The sequence below is a fragment of the Rattus norvegicus genome, chromosome 1 (assembly GCF_021556685.1).
Source record: "Rattus norvegicus strain SHRSP/BbbUtx chromosome 1, alternate assembly SHRSP_T2T, whole genome shotgun sequence".
Classification (NCBI taxonomy): Eukaryota; Metazoa; Chordata; class Mammalia; order Rodentia; family Muridae; genus Rattus; species Rattus norvegicus.
Genome location: NC_141534.1, coordinates 59,460,340 through 59,477,449, shown reverse-complemented (window position 1 = coordinate 59,477,449; position 17,110 = coordinate 59,460,340). Strand labels below are relative to the sequence as shown.

At 45.6% G+C, this 17,110-nt stretch overlaps 1 long non-coding RNA gene and 1 pseudogene across 4 annotated transcripts; both read right to left on the bottom strand.

Moving 5' to 3' along the window:
• Positions 1 to 2,562: 2,562 nt before the first annotated feature.
• LOC148007036 (uncharacterized) lies at positions 2,563 to 7,026 on the bottom strand. Of its 3 annotated transcripts, XR_015646126.1 has the most exons (5): positions 6,055 to 6,848; positions 5,503 to 5,597; positions 3,765 to 3,943; positions 3,438 to 3,648; positions 2,563 to 2,815 (listed from the first exon to the last, which is right to left on the bottom strand). It is a non-coding gene; the product is annotated as an uncharacterized LOC148007036 (long non-coding RNA). The 3 variants fall into 3 exon arrangements; XR_015646127.1 differs by lacking the exon at positions 5,503 to 5,597 and having other exon boundaries at positions 6,055 to 7,026; XR_015646128.1 differs by lacking the exons at positions 2,563 to 2,815; positions 5,503 to 5,597 and having other exon boundaries at positions 2,864 to 3,648; positions 6,055 to 6,709.
• Positions 7,027 to 7,739: 713 nt separating this feature from the next.
• On the bottom strand, positions 7,740 to 10,803 carry LOC148007035 (sperm motility kinase Y pseudogene; annotated as a pseudogene). Its single transcript, XR_015646125.1, has 2 exons — positions 10,399 to 10,803; positions 7,740 to 9,332 (listed from the first exon to the last, which is right to left on the bottom strand). The product of XR_015646125.1 is annotated as a sperm motility kinase Y pseudogene (transcript).
• Between the last annotated feature and the right edge of the window lie 6,307 nt (positions 10,804 to 17,110).

Genomic DNA, 17,110 nt, shown 5'->3' with positions numbered 1-17,110 from the left:
GGACTGAGTCTCTGAACCTGCAATCCTGTGTCCATTAATGTTGTCCTCATAAGAGCTGCATTGGTCATGGTGTGTCTGTTCTCAGCAGTAAACCCCTAACTGAGACAATGTCAATGTTCCCTGCTCCAGCTTCCTGGCTATAGAAGCTTCACACATGACCGGTATTCTCTTGGGATATGGGCCTAATAGGCTCTAGGCTGTCTGCTTGATCTGAGAGTGTTAGGACATCCTGCTCCTAAGGGCATTGTTACTGTTCCCATGCAATACTGTGAAAACATCAGCAGGCTCATGCTTTCTTACCCCCCTGAACACGATGCTGCCTTTTCCAGGAGTGGATCCAACAGCTCTCAGAACCTCCTCAGGAACTATGTGTTACACAAGGATTACCTGCACTTGCTTACACACCCCTATTCTGTGTCCTGAAAACTTTTCCAAGCCCATTCTTCTGAGACTGGTGAGTTCAGGACAGTAGTCCCAAGTGTCTTGTCCTACGCTGACAGTTCATTCTCATGAGGCTTCACTTACCCTTGACAGAGGATTTTTCCAAGGGGCATTGGATGTGCAGGAGAATTGTGTGTGCTGACTCCTGTCAGATCAGCACAGGATACCATCAAGGCCCCATTTGCTCTTGATTTTGGAACTCATGGTCTTGGCACTGTCTTGTTGGTATTTAGGTCCCTGTCAGTCCCTAATTGAATTTTAGCATGGGAACCCAGGGCAGTTGTCTTCAAAGATATTCCTAGTATGGGCCACATCTTCACCTTGCCAGACATAAAGCACAACAAAACACCAGGCAGGCAGAGAACCCTCAGGGGCTGGAACTGGCATGTGCAAACACTCTGGCTTGACCTGGGCCAGCACAGATTCAGAGAACATCTTCTATGTAGGAAGATCTCCTTCCTCCTCTCAGAGTTTAGGACATCTAGAGGTAGGCTAAGGTGCTGGCACAATGTGAGCAGAGGCAGCACTCTGGGCTTGTTCAGTGTCAAAGCCTCCCTGCCACCCCTGTATCACAGTCACAGCAGCCCATCTCATGAGAATTCTAGGGCTGCTGATATCCTGGATGAATAATCCATGTTCTTCTGCTAGTTTCTTTGCTTCCACATGGACAACTGAGAGAAGGGATTGATTAAGTGTAGGTGAGGAAGCCCTGCAAATATCTACTTGATGTTACTAAAGACAATGGGTTCTGACTGGCAAGATCTTTGAATTAGATTTTGAAAAATGCCACCTAGGAACAGTTAGTAGGTACTCTCAGGAAGGTGCAGCATGGTGGGCACAATGGGACAGGATCCCTGAGGCTGGTGCAGTGGGACAGGGTCGTTGGGGCAGGTAAAACTGAGTAGGAAACGTGAGCCAGGAACAACCGGGCAGGGGCCCTGGTTCAGTTACAACAGAGCAGGAATCCTGGGGGAGATGCAAGGGGGCATGATTCCTGGGGAAGGGATCTTGTAGTTGTGGCCCTGTGGCATGTGCAACTGGCAAGGACCCTGGGGCAGGTGCACTGTGACGTGCACCCAAGCTGTAATGTTCAGACAGGTGTGTGTTTGCTTCATGCAGCTGCTGTCTGAAGTAGAGAACACTGGCAACTGCCCCAGAGGGGATTTTGGGAACTCCTTCCAAGAATCCCTTAGCTCCTAACTGAGAAGCTATACATTCCACAGATGGACCTTTATTGAGATGAGCAGATTCTAAGGGAGCTGCCTTGAATGAACAGCCAAAGAAAGCAGAAATGAAGAACAAGCAATTGCAGCAGACATGTTCAGTGTGTTTTCGACCAGAAAAGTAGGAAAGGAAGAAACTGATTAAGTCAAATCACTTCTCTGTCTATCCATCCATCCATCCATCCATCCATCCATCCATCCATCCATCCATCCATCCATCCACCCACCCACCCACCCATCCATCCATCCATCCATCCATCCATCCGTCCATCCATCCGTCCATCCATTTCCCTGAGGGAAGTCAGCTTTTCTTTCTGAGAATGTCAAAGCAGCGCTCCCTTGTGGTGACAATGAGGATTGCAGGCAGTGAGATAAGTGGGTATTCATTTATTTATTTATTTATTTATTTATTTATTTATTTATTTATTTATTTATTTTTTTATTTCATCTGCGATAGACTGCCACTTGTGGCCAGTCCCCATCTGCATCAGCTGTACCATAAACCCAGTCTCAGTGTGACACAGAAAAGGCCTAATTGGAAAGTATGTCCTCTCTCTAAGCGACACTGTATAATAACATACTCTGGACTGCAGGTCAGTCAAGGCCTGTGTTTAGGAGACTTGTGGACAGATGAATGTCTGTGAGTCTGGACTTAGACTCTGTGGAGGGCTCAGGTCACCTGACTGTCCTGAAGCTTCCCACTGTGATTTATTTCCCTCCTACAGAGCCAGACACCTGAGCAACTGCATTTCCTGGTTATCCCCTAATCCTCTTACACTGTGTAGTGTGTTCAATCTCAGGGAGGGCCTGGGAATCTGAGAGACACCACTGAGCCCCCTGGGCCTGGCTGACTCAACCTGAGGCTACTCTGTATGTCTTCATTTTGCTCACCCTCCAGAGACCTCAAAAGTCAGCAGTGAGCTTGCTGAGAGGTCAGGAACCTCCATATTGGCCCAAGAGCAACTGTCCTCTTTTACAGGTTCATCCACAGAGCTTGTAATTCTGATTGGTGCAACAGTCAGGAAGAGTGAAAGATGTCATCTCCCAAGGACAAGTGCTGTGCTAGTGGACACTGAGGAACTTCAGGGATCAAACCCTTCCCCATTCTTCTTCAGCCTCTCTTGTTCTTCGTTGAGATGTTTCCTGAAGATCTAAAAGATCCAGGCAATCCATGACATGGGTTTGAACATAATCTCGACATTTTATTCATTGCCTGATAACTAAGATTAGGTAAAATTTATTTATTTATTCATTCATTCATTCATTCATTCAATCAATCAATCGTTATGCATACGTACAGGGTAGCTGTATTTAGAAAGACCAGAGAGGGCATCAGATGTCATTAGAGACATTTGTGAGCCTCCATGTGTTTGCTGGGATTTGAACTCAGGACCTCTGAAAGAGCATTCAGTGCTCTTAGCCACTTATCAATCTTTCCATTTTCCAGGCTAACTTTTTTACTTCCAATAATGTCTTCTTTATTCAGGTTACATCCTGATCCCAGTCACTCTCCCTCTTCCCTTCCCAGTCCCACCTTACAAATCCTTTCTACCATAATGCTCTCCCTTCTCTTTGGACAAGGGGAGAGTCCCTGGGTACCACACCACCCCGGGACATCTAGTCCCAGGTGGCCCGAGCACATTCTGCCCCACAGATTTACAATCAGGCAGTCCGGGTATGGGGAACAGATCCAATGGCAGGCAACACAGACTGAGACAGTCCTGGATCTACTTGTCAGATGACCCACATGGAGACCAACTGCAGATAGCTAACCTGGCTCTGGGGTTGGTTGCACAGGCTCTAGCATACTCCATGGTCCAAGGTATCTGACGGTAGGGGACTTCTTGTAGTGTTTTATCCCAACCAGTTTCCTTGTCACTCTCCCCCCACTCTTCCACAAGACTTCCCGAGCTCCATCTGAGGATTGGCTGTGGCTTTCAGCTGCTGAGTGAAGCCTCTGGAGACAGGTGTGCTACTTTTCTGTCTGCAAGTAAATCAGAAAGAATATCATAAATAGCGTCAGAGGTTGTGTCTGTCACATGAGACAGATCTCACTTTGTGTCAGTCATTGACTGGTTGGTCCCTCAATATCTGCTTTACCTTTATCCCTGCACACTTATTGGCAAGACAGATTTCGAGTTGAAAGTTTTGTGAATGTATTGATGTCTCCTTCCTCTTCTAGAAGTGTTTCTTGTTACAGGAGGTGGCCATTTCGTTTTCATGCTCTGGTAAGCCTGCAAGGGAGGCTTTGTGTTGGGTCCAGTAGTTAAAAGCAAGACCTGGGAAGAGGAACGGCAGAGTTGTGATCTAGGACTTCCTGCAGCAGCCAGCTCTGGATCCTTGGAGCCTAGGCAGGCTTTGCAGTCATAGAGCTCCATCCACTGCCCAAGTCCCATCCTGACACCTTCTCCATCTCTATTACAGACCATTGTAATTCTGGCATAGTCGCTCTGTCCTGGGCCCGATAGGCCATCCTACCCTGGAAGAACAGAGAGTTCAAGGACGGCCAAATTGCACTTAAGAAAATTGTTCTCAGACTGTGTGGTTGCTCTGTCTTAGCTCTCATAACACACTTTCCTCTACGTTGACTTAGGCTGTATCCTCCAAGCATCCCACCATGCATCAGCTCCATATCCTGACGAACCTACCTTAGGGTCCCTGATAATTCCAGATACTTTAATTTTCTCCCAGGATGGACTGTGGCCCCTGTGTGGCTCACATTGATCCTAGAAGTTCTTGGGAGCCTCCATGCCAAGGCATAGGATGTCTCTGAATCCGCACTGGCCTGAGGGATTCCATCTGGCACAGGATTCTCTCCATATTGTTGAATTTTGGCTCTTACGTTTTTCAGGAATGGCTCTGCATGTGGTCAACACACACTACCCTGGAAGACCAGAGAGTTCAAGGACGGCCAACTTTCACTTAAGCAAACTTTTTCACAGAGTGTGTGGGAACCATCAGCAGAGAGTAGCCTCCACATTGCAATGATGTGCAAACTTCTGCCTTTCAGCCATGATGGACTTTAGGATCTACCCTGAGGACCCTCCACAAGCCACAGGTGGGTGATGTGTAAATTGGGCATGTTATTGGGTCAGGTCTTCAGTGCAGTGCCTTAAGCTGACAGCCTTTTGGGAGGGCATATGCTTCTCTATTAAATGAACTGGTTCCACTGTTGGCCTGGACTCTGCTGTGTCTGCCGCTCATGCTCTCCTCCAAGTCTCTAACTGTCCCTAACTCTCTTTGACTGGCTGGTCAATCAGTCTTCATACCAGTCTAGAGCCATTCTATAAACACAGAGCCCAGACAGTCCTCTGCCGACGTTTAACAGGGCTGCTGGTTTAGTGTCCTGGGTTCCCTATGGGGGTGCAAACTCAAGTTTCTTAAGTCCCTATGTGTCTGACAAAAAGCCTTTAGAACAAGGTAGATGTGAAGAAATCAGGAAATAAACTCCTGCAGTACTTCATGTCTACCACTGGAGGGCTCTACACTTTTCTGGTCCTGGTGTGCTACTCAGCAAACCCTCTCACTGGAAGGCCCTGTGCCTGAAGCAGAGAACCTCTGCTAAACACAATGTTACCAAGAAACTGGCTGTATCTTCACGGCAGCCTGTAGAAGATTCTCCACGACCCTGAGGACCCAATTGGGAAAACTTAGGTAGGCAGGGTGTGGGAGCCACCAGGGCTGTATGGAGACCTTACCAAGAATTTAATCTCCAGCTGTGCATTCCGATTAACATGACCCACACTCCTATGAAGGTCTCTGGGTGGCTCCTGATATGAGTTGGGGGAGGGGGCGGACAAGGAAGCTGGGTCAAGACAGAAGCACTGTCCTTACTCACTGCGTCTGGGCTTGTTCCTGCCCTAACTGTGAAGCAGGAAACAAACACCCACTCCTCATGGGACTGTCCGTGATGAGGCCAGCTGAGGATCTGAACTGTCAGCAAGAAAGACAGGAGCTGTATGTGCCACAAACCAGAGCACAGTGTCCCGCATAAGCCCATCAAATGATGCTATCTCCTCCCCAGAGTGGCTCCAGTCTGGGTTAGGAGTGGGTCATGTATTCTGAGCTCTCTGCTACTCCTGCAAACACAGCAATGGTGCCTTCTCATGCTCATCTATACTGAGCCTAGGGAGCAGCCAGAGGTCATACTCATGGGAATTCAGACTCAGTTCAATCTGCTATCCTGTAGCCCATGAGTCTGGACTCAACTTTACTGGTCAAGGCCAGTGGTTTATTTCCTGGACAAGACTTTAAGAATGTTAGTGACACATTGTATGCCCTTGGCTGGCCTTCACTCTAATAGCCCTGAGTGACTATTCCAGCCTGCACCCAGGGATTCAGATCAGCATTGGCCAGAGCAGGCTCTTTGCTACCTGGTCCTATAGCTCACCTCCACTGTACTTCATGTATCTTGGCTGCTGCAGCTGCTCCAGAAGCTACCAGATGTCTTCCCACAGAATCCTGTAGTCCCTGTGGGCTCATCCACAGACATCTCACACTCTCCCTGCTGGGAGTTAGGCTGGATGCCTGCTGTGTGGGAGCTGCCTTGCCTTGTGGAGCAGAGTCAGAAGCAGTGGAGGAGATGTTGTCTGTTGCTCTTAATGTCCTCAGTGCCCAGGGCTTGCCTGTGGTGTGGTTGTGGTCCAGCTCCAGTTAATCACTGATATAAATTCAGCCCGTAGAAGCTGCGTACCCCATGAGGCACAGGGAGGACCATAACTGAGGGGGAACCATGCAATCCAGGACCCTGTGGGGATCAGGGAATATTCCAGGTCCCCTCTCACGCAGGATGCAAGGCTAGGAGCTCTGTGTGCCCTGACACAGGGGCATGGGACCGTGACTCCCATGAAATGCTCCTTCATACCTATTACATCATCAGCTTTGAGAAGGTCTTCCTCAGTAAGAACATTCCACACTGCTTGCCTCTGCCATCTGGCTCTCTTTTCCAGGGCTGCATGCCCTCAGGAACATTGACATGTCTTCTATGAACATTAATATTCTGTTAAATCATTTTGATAAACAGTTCTCAGCATGATATCTGTGTCCAGAAGTAGTCATCAGCAATTCTCACGGGGACAGGGAATCAAAATCTTCCCCCTGCTCTTCATCCTCCTCTTTCTCCTTCTCTTCCTTCTCTTCCTCCTCCTCCTCTTCTTTCTCCTCCTCTCTTCATCTTCCTCTTCCTCCTCCTCCTCCTACCCTCCTCGCTCTCCTCCTCCTGCTGCTGCTGTGCCTAATGCTGCTTCTGCTATTGTTGCTACTCCTGTTGCTGCTGTAGTTTCTGCTGGAGTCTTTTCCATTGCTATGTGTCTGAAATCACCTACTGTTTATACTGAGGACATGAAAGAATTTCCAGATGACACTGTGAAATAGACAAGACAATTTATTCCAAGCAAAAAAACAGTGAGGTAGAATTCTTAGCTTACCATTTGGGGCTTTGATTTGCCTTACTATATTATAACTTCTTTATTCTACTTCTCAGTTGAGGTCTTTGAAAGAAAACATTTAGAACTACTACCTATAAAATTCAATAGATCACTAGGTCTTAGGAACAAAAAAAAAACCAGTATGCAAAACAATATGCATGCATGCAGGATTCTGACCATCAACTATAACCCACAAACTAGGTTGTTGATACTTATTCAATGACAAACCTTGTTAATTAGTTTTGAGGCTTAATGGAATGGGATGTTACATTTGAAAACATAAGACTCTGCTCTGCAGCACTTGTGATTGATGACCACATGTGAAAAGATCAGTAGCCCCTGGAGGAGTCCATGAGCCCATGACCCTCTAGTCCTCACCCTGTGGGAGCTATTGGCCTAAGGGGGAGCTGGAGTCCATCTGAAGGGATGGGCCAACTAGAAAACTCTGTAGAGTGTGGAACTCATCAATCCTATTGGGTCCCTGCTGGGAAGAGGAGAAATCAAGAAGAGGGAGAAGGCTTGGTGTTGGGGAAACCTCATAAAAGAACTTAGAGCAGATACAAGGTAAGAATTGTGGGGGAAAATGGAAACCAGAGACAGAGGAAGGACCAGTATAGAGCAAACTGAAAAGGACAAAGCACAAAGGTACCTGGGCTATGCCTGCTGCTTGTTCTCTGGACTCTCCCTGTGGCTCATTTCTGGGGGGAGATTCTGTTCTGCCCCAGGCGAGGTTTCTTTCTCCTTGGCAAGCAGCAACAAAGCTTTATCAGGGCATTTGCTATATTCCTGGTCCACCCCTTAAAACCTCTGTGCCGGACCCTGCTGGGGATGGGCTTATCCTCTAATGGGGCTCTGTGGGAGAGTGGGTTGTCTTCTTTGATTTCCTTATTGCTACTCTTCTCAGTGAAGATGCTTGTTGTTTGAATGCATGGGACACTCACGGCACATTTGTGATAGTGGTCCTGTGTAGGTGTCATCGGTAGAGGCCTGAGACGACCAGCCACAGTGGATCTTTTGCCTCCTTTTGGATGAGCATTCTGGCCATAGTGAGATACGTGACCATGGGAGGATGACACCCGCAAGGTGCCAAGGACTGGCAGGCTTCCACTCCTCTTTGGTTCTAATCTAAAAGCAGCAGCAGGATCAAGGCTAGGAAATGGGGCTACAACGGGACTCACTTGCTGTGCCTGGGCTGTGCAGCCATCCCCCTGGAGAGCCTGCTTTTGTAGAAAGAAATAAGTTGCCATTTCCTCATTATATTTTCTTTGTTTTAAAGAGTGTTTTACTACAGAGGCTTGGAATCCAATGCTTTTCATGGCATCCAAAATGGCCGGGTCTGGTGTGAGGGGAAGCATTTCTTCATAGGGACCTATCAATCCGTTCCAGTGTTCTTTGAACCAAGGGTGTTTCATCGCCTTTCTTGCTGTTGGTCTAAAGTTGGGATTTACCCTCAGTAATTTACTAAGGAGGTCCTCCAGTTCTTTTGAAACCCCACAGGGAGCAGGATATACCCCTGCCACTACTTGTCTTTGCAGTTCTTGGATGATCACTGAATCAAATGGGAGCTTTCCCACTACCATACAGTACAAGACCACTCCTATAATCCACATATCATTCTTCGGCCCGTCATACCGATGGCCAAGGAGGAGTTCAGGGGAACCAAAAGAGTACGTGCCGCAGTGGTGGTTTAGCATTTTTCCAGGTTGAAATTGGGTGCTAAGCCCAAAGTCGATGACTTTGACCTTTTTGTTTTTATCAATCATTATATTGTCCAGTTTGAGGTCTCGGTGAACAATCCCCTTTCCATGGCAGTAGCTCACTGCTGACAATATCTGTTCAAATATTTGCCGGGCCTCATCCTCCTCTATGTGCCCTGACTCTCTGATGTACTGGTAGAGTTCTTGGCCTTCCACCAGCTCCATTATGAGGTATATTCTCGTTTCCTTTTCAATAACTTGTATGAGAGACACTATGTTGGGGTGGTTGATCTTTCTCATTATGTTTGCTTCCATCATGGCTGGCTGGAACCACTGCTTGTCCTTTCGCAGAACTTTGACAGCCACCGGGGTTCCTGTGAGCCGGTGGTGGGCCAGGAGGACTTTGGCGTTGCCCCCTTGCCCAATTGTCCCCAATACTTGGTATTGGGAATGGAAGTTGCCCTCCTCAGAGATACTGGGCTCGGGTGTAGGGGTTGGTAACTCCTCCTCAGTCTCTGTAGGCATTTTATCAGTACTAATGCTACCTAAAAATAACAAAAATGGAATCAAATAATGAAAAAGATGGAGCAATATAGGAGCTAAAATTACACTTGTGGTACCTAAAAGAAACAAACAAAAGAAAAAGAAAAAAAAAACAAACAAAGACAAAGTAAAAACTAGACTAGAAAAATAGAGCAAAATTATGAAAAAGTTAAGGGGAAAATATGAAGAGTCATAAGTAAAAGCCACCCAAATAATCAACCCCAAAAGAGAAAGCCAAGAGCGCACACATACTAAATGCAATGATGAAAATAAAAATTGTCATACTACAATAGGAATGGGCGGCCAAAGATGGTCAATACTATGAATAGATGTTCATTGAAGAAAAAAAAAAAAACAGATGAAAGAAACGAGAGGAGAAAGAATTAGTATAAGACAAAACAAACAAATATAAAAAGCCAACACTTAAGGGAAAACTCCATTGAATTTCAGGACCTAGTGATCCACAAAAATCCACAACTCTCCAGAGCAAAATACTGAAAATTAAAATTAACCAACCACAAGGATTAAGGCAGTTAAATATCAGTGAATAGTAAACCTTAAACAAAGGCCGAAGAGTCAAAGTGTCACAAATGGCAAATTTGTATCAAGTCTAAGCCAATGATTGCTTGTACTCAATAAATAGAGAAACAGGAATAATGTAAAAGGATGAAACCGCAGGACATTGAAAATGGAGATAGGGTGAATCATCCGACTGCAGAACCGTAAATAATCAAAGCAGTAATATAGCATGTGATAACATAAAAACCACTAAAAAATGAAACCAGCAATCCATAATAAATAAATAAATAAATAAAACAAAAAACAAAACCCCAATAAGGAAATAGCCAGTGGCGTGGCAATATGTGACCTAATTCTTTCTCTTGAAGTCATCCAAAAATCAATCAATCAATCAAGAAATAGGCAGCCAGCCATCTACATAGGCCTTTAAACTGATATTATGGGGTTGGCATACCAAATGCATGGGAGCTACTGGTCAGCCAGCCCAGATACTTGGGCAGCTGCAGGCCAGTGAGAGAGCCTGTCTTGAAAATAAGGTTGAGAACCTACCTCAGGAACAGCAGCCGGGGTGACTTCTGGCCTCTACACTCTCTTGCACTGAGGTGCAGGTAATATAGATACAAGGGGCAAAAGGGGATGGGCACGTGCACACACAGACACACACACACACACACACACACACACACATGCACACACACACACACACGGGCACTCACACAGGCACAGGCACACACACAGGCACACACACAGAAATACACAGAAGTGAACTTATACTCACACAAACTCTTACAAACACCCAGATTAACACAAAACACGCATACTTACACACAAGCAAAGCTGGAAAAACACACGTCAGACACATACACACATACACACAGGGATACACATACGCACAAGAAGACATACACACATACAAACACATACACACATACAAACCTGTAAACTCACACACTCCTACATATACTGACAAACACACAGGCAAAAGTGTACACGCACTCACACACAGGCCAATCTGTCAACACACACTCTCTTACACACACTGATACATACACATATACACAGTACAGTAAAATTCGATACAAACACACACAGCTCACTAGATACAACCAAGTCGCAGAGGGCTCCACTCCACACCTCCTCTCAAAGCACTCAAAGAATTCCAGGCCTGGCAACAGCTTAATATGTGTTTGCTGGGCCGCCTCACAATCGCTCCTCATGAGGTCACAATAGGACCTGTCAACATGGTTGGGAAGGACTCTGAGACCGTGGCTTCTATGGGCTATGGAAAGACTTTAGGCTGTTAGAAATAAAACCCTGTAAGATGTTTAGCTGTCCATAGTTCTCTGTTTTGAATGTTTACTCTGCATCCTGCTTTAAAGTCCTCATGTCTACACTCAGGGTGTCACGTTATCTTTGAATTCTGAAGGATCAGCCTCAAACTGATGGTATAGTTTTCATTTTTAAAGACAAAGCTGTTTCTAAACTGACCCATCAAGAGGACACTGTTCTCATAAATCCTCAGAAAGGCTCTAGGTTATCATCAAACACCTGAGACAAAGCTGCAGGACTAGGCAGAGACTTGAGTTTGAATCCCCCAAACGCCTAATGGATGCATCAGCAAAGCTCATAAGCTTTCTCTGTGGAGAAGTTAACATGGACCAACAGATTAGAGGGCCAGAGCCCCAAACCATGCTGGGTGGACACTCTCCTTTGACATCCAACACAGAGATCTTTGTACAGAGATCAGGAGAATGCTTCTCTGAATAGCTGTGCAGAGCACCTCAGGCTCAGGGACTCAGGACTGACAAACATAGAATGCTGTAGAGGAACCCTTTGTGATTCAAGGGCTCATCTGCCTGGGTCCCTGAGCCTCTAGAGATGATCCCAGGACTGGGCTGTCTCTGCTTATGGGCTCAGACAGGGAGGTGCCAGGGGGTTTGCCCTTGGCTCCTGGGAGTAGAGCAGTTTTTCTTTCCCTGTACCTGCTTTTTGAACTTTTCTTTCCTTGGGAAAATGGAAGGACTGGAAGAAGTCTGGCTATGGAGAGTGAGGCTGGCTGGGAAACTGCTCGCTGTTCTCCATTGTCATCCTGCTGGGGGTTTGGAGTTGTTGGCAGGTTAGCCTCTCCACCATTCCAATCTGCTTCTCTCCATTTAATCCATGCATCTCTGTCTCTTCGCTTCGTGACATGGTTGCACAAGTCCTACCTGTAGCTGCCACTCCAGGGCATAAGTCCCTCAGTGAGTGAATTCCAGATGGTTCTGTCTAGAGAGAAATTGTACAGGGTCGTTGCTCAGTATGTAGGAACATGGAAGAGGATACTGCACTGCACCCAAACACTTTTCATATAACATCAATCCACATACTCTGGTACTGATCGGTTCTATTTACACCTTTCGCGATTACTGCTATTCACTGTACTGTGAAGTGTGAATTTTTATTATGTTTCACTTCTGCAAAGGAAGAGACAGTGTTTAGCCCTGGAGATTCCAAAGGCCAAGCTGGAAGGGAGGCCTTGACACACAGGTCTGCTCCTGGGAAATAGCTCTTTCATAAAATGCCCCGTTGAATCCCATGATGTATGGATTGCTCTATGCCCTATCTAGGGTTGACCTCAGTGTGTGTGTGTGTGTATATATATATATATATTAACTTGAGTATTTTTTATATACATTTCCAGTATTCCCTTTCCCAGTTTCCGTGCAAACGTCCCCTTCCCTCCTCCCCATCCTCCCCCCCTTGTCGCCCTCCTCCCAACAATCTAGTTCACTGGGGGTTCAGTCTTAGCAGGACTCAGGGCTTCCCCTTCCAATGGTGCTCTTACTAGGATATTCATTTTCCATGTTCCCTTCCCCAGCTTCCAGACTTTAGATGACTGGATGCCCTGACTGATTTTTACACAGGATAAAAGTCGGCTACATTTGTCTTTGATTATTAACAGTGCCTCTGGAACTAAACTCAGATCATCAGCTATTCCTTTCACCTCTGAACCATCTCAAAAGCACACACTATATATTCTGTTCTGTCCTCAGTGTACCATGTATTGCTATAATCACCAGCATTGTTAAAGCAAGCCAAAGGAGATTTATGAAATCTTCAGATTTTGAAATTTACATTCACACATAGCTTGTGCTACACATCATTAATCCCCCTTTCATGAGAGAGAAGATCTCTTTACTGTCCAAACCACCCTTGTGCACAGGGTGAGTTTTAGGACAGCTTCAGTTTGTGGTAACACTCTGTCTCAAATTAAGCACACAACAGCAACAACCCAACCACACTCACACAGAAACACATGCATGGAACACACACACACACACACACACACACACACACACACACACACACACACACAGCACTTTCCAGTTGCTACCCTTCCCATTCCTCATGTGAGCATTCAGTGTAACTGTACTTTAATCTCACCTACCTCAGTCCTTCCAGTCTGTAGGCTTCTCTTAAACCCTCAGGAATTGGCAACTGACATCAGGCCGGTTTCTGCTTGCTGGTGGGGAAATTGGGTTGTGTTGCTTTGTTAATCTGTACTCCCTCAGCCACCTTCCCCAGGCCCTGAGAAGTTTCCATTAACCTCCTTCAGAGTACTTCAGTGTTTTTAAGTCATACTCAACAAAGTAAGAAACCATTTGGTTTGATTGCAGCGTTTAGGATTGTGTTGAGTAGGTACCAGCAGAATGTACACTGTTTATGAAGTAGGTCTGTGAGTAAGGGCTAGGTGTAATTTTATCTGCTGAGTGAGTGAGCGTTTGCTCCATATCGTTACCCATTTTGGCTTCTGTGGTATTTTTATTCCTATAGACTAAACGGTTTGAGTTTGTGTTGGCTTCTTCTGTGATTTCAGTATCCAGCACCTCTGGACTTATCCTATAAGTATGACCAGATTAACAGGGCTGTTGATTTTCCATGGAGATGCTTGTTTACATTTGTACTTAATCCACATCTTATGTTCAAGAGGAGGGAGAGCAGCTTGCTGGCTTTGCAGCAACACACATTGACCCAGAGTGAAGGTTCTCTCTGTTACTGATTCGAATTCCTGAATCATCATGACATTTTGCATGAGCTATCCTCCACTGTCTCTGGCATTTGAGTACTCCTTTCCCAGTTCGTGACTCTGTTTGGGAAGACTCAGGAGGTGTGCCCTTGCTGGAGAAAGAATGCCAGTGGGCCTGGGCTTTGAGGTTTTAGTGCTCTGCACCACTCCCTGTGCACTGTCTGCTTTGTACTTGTGATTCCAGATGTGAGTCCTCTGCTTCCTGCTCCTTCCACTGTGTCCTGTCGTCATAGAACTTAACCTATGGTAACAGGTGGTCTGTGAAATAGGATCACTAATCGCCTACATGTTTTATTGTTTGCTGTGCTCATGGCATTTCTGTCACAGAAATACAAAGGTAACTAATGCAGAAGGGGATGTAATAGAGCGGACTCTTGCTCTGTGATACCTGACCATGCCAGTTTGTGCTTGTTACTTGTTTTGGAAAATATGCAAGAATTCAGAACTTTGAACTAGAAGTGGCCCAGTGCTCTAAGAAGAGTTTAATGGGGTATACTGGCAGGAGCTTGGGAGTCAGGAGTGCCAAGACCTATCCAGAATGTGGAAGCCCAGGACAAGGGGATTTAGAAGGCAATAATATTTGTAACTGGCCTGGGATAATTTGTATGATGCTTTTACAAAAATGTGGCTTCCTTCAGCCCACATCGTAAAAACCTACCTGAGGCTAAATTAAAAAGTAATAAACAAATTTCTTCGATGAAAATTTGAAGAGAGCCCAGTATGGCCTCTGTTATACTGAGGTTATAGGACTTCAATGAAAAAGAGCAAATGGGGCAAATAGAAATGCAAAATGTATAGTTTACAGAGAAAAAGACACTGGGAAGATTAATATTATAGCCAATGCCTAGGCCAGAAGAGAGCCTGCAATTACATAGGAGATTAGAACCTTAATAAGAGGCCATGTCTCCTCAGGTGATGACATCACTCAATTAACCTCGTAATCTGTGGTAGAAAGTGACTTACTTAGTGTTTTCCTGCTATTAACAGACACCATGACCAATGCAAATCTTATAAGAAGAACACTGCTTTGGGTTTGGCTTACAAGTTCAGCAGTTTGGTTCATTATCATCAAGGTGGGAGCATGGCAGCATCTAGGCAGACATGGTACAGGAGGAGCTGGGTGTTCTACATCATCATTTGAAGGCCGCTACTAGAAAACTGATTTTCATGCAGCTAGGACAAGGAACATCTACAGTGACACACTTCCTCAATCAAGGCTACACCTATCCAATGAGGGCTCATCTGCAAATAGTCCCACTCCCTGGGCTCAGCATATTCAAATCAACACAGGAACATTAGGCATTTTCAGTTCCTGAAATCACCTGTGATCAGAAGCTGCTGCTACTGTGGGTCATGGGGCCCAGCGCTTTCCAGAAATCAGGCATCTTCTCATGTACTCTCATCAGTCACTGGGAGTAAGGAAGCTCAGCAAAGGACTGCTGTGTGGGCTGAGACAGCTGAGAAAGTCTGCTTGGGAAGGTGTGTCAATCTTCATCTCCACATGGAGATAGCATGGGGGTTACCTGACCTTACCTGACCAGTTTCCATGTTTGGTACCCCTGGATCATATTCATTGTCAGGTAGGAAAGTGTTATTTGGCACCCAATGTCATGTTGTGCTTATCATGTACCCAAAGTTGATAGACGACTTAAGAATGTAGGCTTGAAAGTTATCCAGTTTCTAATCTGGGAAGGAGAACAGCAGGCCTGAGAGGAACAGGCCTCATGTGCAGAGGGATGTACCATCTGTACATGGTTGGGAGAAGCTCAGAGAAGGTTAGTCAAAGCTGTCTATCCAGTAGAGGTTAGTTAACTGTGGAAACTATCACTAACAATAAAGGTAACTTTGAACTCTGAGGAAGAGAAGGTTTGTTGCCATTGTTTGTGGACCATGCTTCAGAGGTGATGAGACACAGAGAAGCTGTGTCTTGGGTTCATGCCAGGAAGCATGCTAGCTGAGCACTTCACATCTTAAGTTGGGTAGGTCGTCAGGGCCCTTACACAAAGGTGATCTAGTGACAGTGTCTTGCTTTGTTTGTAGCAATCACATGAATTTAAATTTCCTACTTGTTCTTGTTCTTAAAAACTCACTGATTAGTTTTAGCTGAGACTCCTGGGAGACTTTTCTCTCACATGCTGTAAGTTTTAAAGATTTGGTGATTAACATAAATAACTATTCATAGGTCAACACAGGGCCCACACTGACCTCACCTTGCTATCTGGAACTGTTACTCCTGAGCCAAGGGTCTCAAGGGTCTCTGCCTCAGAAAGAAATGTGGAAAAGTGATCTCATAATCTATTCACATTCCTTGTGTCATCCAGAATATCTGCTAGAATGAGAGGATCCTTCCCTGCTCAGGACAATGTAGATACTGCTTCCCCTGGAGGAAAGAAAGGGCCATGTCCTCCCTCCGTGGGACAGTCCCCGATGTTCACTGTTATGTCACCCAACAGTCCCACCTTGAATCTGCTGTTCCACTTGAGCATGGAGCCTCCCTTTTATTCTGGGAATAAACAGGAATCTCCAGCTAGGAACAGTGGTCTAAACATGAGGTTAAGTGAAGGCAGTGAGAATGATGTATACACACTAAGGGTTTCTGATTGAATGATTCTGAACTTAATGTACTTGCTACTAGAGTCATCTGTAAGTGACATGTAAGCTTTGTATTAAAATGTACCTTTAGGTCCAAGATTTCATGGTAGGACAATGCCCTACTTGCTTTTAAAGATATCCTAAAAACTGGATAGAAAAGAGAAAATACAGAACAGAAAATGTTCATAGGTGTACAAGACTGGTTTACATGTGCAAGTCTCTGTGCTCAACGCGAAGAGCACACAATATGCCTTAGAAAGTAGATGATAAGCACTCCCTTCTTTCTCTCTCTCTCTCTCTCTCTCTCTCTCTCTCTCTCTCTCTCTCTCTCTCTCATTCTCTCTCTTTCTACCTCTCCCCTTCTCATGGGTGGGTGTATCCGTGTGTGTGTGTGTGTGTGTGTGTGTGTGTGCATGTGTGTGTGTTTCTGTGTCTGTGTGTCTGTCTGTCTGTCTGTCTCTCTCTCTCTGTGTATGTGTGTGTTGTGTGTGTGTGTGTGTGTGTGTGTGTGTGTGTGTGTGTATGTGTGTGTGTGAGAAACTGAAGGAGAGCTCAAGGTCTGCATGGCCCAGTTGGAACAAGGATCCCATGTTGATTGACTCC